The sequence below is a fragment of the Physella acuta genome, unplaced genomic scaffold (assembly GCF_028476545.2).
Source record: "Physella acuta isolate Inbredline_101_S28 unplaced genomic scaffold, ASM2847654v3 ptg000264l, whole genome shotgun sequence".
NCBI classification, from domain to species: domain Eukaryota; kingdom Metazoa; phylum Mollusca; class Gastropoda; family Physidae; genus Physella; species Physella acuta.
In genome coordinates, this window is record NW_026731783.1 from 199,799 (window position 1) to 201,204 (window position 1,406).

The 1,406-nt window shown below is 34.8% G+C and overlaps 1 pseudogene; it reads left to right on the plus strand.

The window, feature by feature from the left end:
* Positions 1-273: 273 nt before the first annotated feature.
* On the plus strand, positions 274-1,059 carry LOC131939055 (polycomb group RING finger protein 3-like; annotated as a pseudogene).
* Positions 1,060-1,406: the final 347 nt, after the last annotated feature.

Consider the following 1,406-nt stretch of genomic DNA (forward strand, 5'->3'; position numbering starts at 1 on the left):
AGGGAGAATTGAGTTGTATATGAACAAAGTAACATATACTATGTGTTTTATGTACATAAGTAAAAAAACAATGACACAAAGAACGGCAATGTTAATAATATAAGCATAAACACTGAAAAAAAAAAAATAAATAAATAAACTCAAGACCTACACATCATACATTTACACAAGTTCTATAATCTAGATCAAGGGAGTAGATCTAGAAGCTAGATCTAGATCTTGATTAGAATTTAGACTAGAAATCTAGAATAGACTATTAATTTTAATAAATAATAAAATGCAAGAAAATCTAGCAAATGAGTGCTCTAGCAAAGAGTTGAAACCTCCACTGTCTAGGCGCATAGACCAAAACAACATTCTCTGGATACCCATTCAGTCTGTAAACTCACATCTGATGTGTGGCTTGTGTCAAGGCTACTTGTATGAAGCATGTACTATCACAGAATGCATGCACTCGTTGTGCTAGAATTGTATTGTTAAACATCTGGAAAGAAGCCTAAATTGTCCAATGTGTGCTATTCTCATTCACCCCACTGATCAATTTGTTCACCTCAGACTAGATGGTTTGTTACAAGATAGTGTATATGCTCTTTTGCCACACTTAGAAAAGAGGAGCTTAAACGAGAAAAAAAAGCTTTCTTTGAAAAACACAAGAAAGAGGTTACTCATGTTAATAATAATCAAGCCAAGGTACAGCCCAAAACATCCAGTGCTATTACTTTCACACCTATCCAAAAACGTTCTTGTACTCCAGTTTCTAACAGAAATTCATTTGTTCCACCAGTGTCTGTGTGTCTTCAGTGCCTAGAGCCAAAAAAACTAAGTACACAAGCTGGATAAACAATCTGTCCGTGTCACGGGGTGTGCTACAATTAACAATTTGACGACACTCTTGAAGAAAAAACTTCACATTCAGGATTCTCACAGGGTTGCACTATACTGTCTATGTAGATCGGGTTTTGTTTGTCTAACACCAACAATCTTAAAGCAGTTAAAGATGTATATTGCCATGATAAGGATATTTTAAAGCTAAATTATGATGTCAGTCAACAGGCATGAAACTGGAGAAGCAACTAGAATATTATTCTTCTTTATAAAAGTGTACACTAAGCTTGACATGTAATGTTGCAGAACTTTTAGTCTGGATATGTGTACATTTGAAAACGTAAGACAATAATCAGTTCAATATTTGTTCTAATTTCTTAATATTCAAAATACTGATTATTCTTGACATCATTTTGTCTTTTTGTGTTAAATAAAAAGCTTGACTTCACACACACAAAAATGAATTTACTTAAAGTTGCCATATATTAAAACATAGGGCAGGGGTCGGCAACCTGCGGCTCGCGAGCTGCATGCGGCTCTTTTGGTTACTGCGGCTCTCCAGCTCCTTACACAAATGTTAA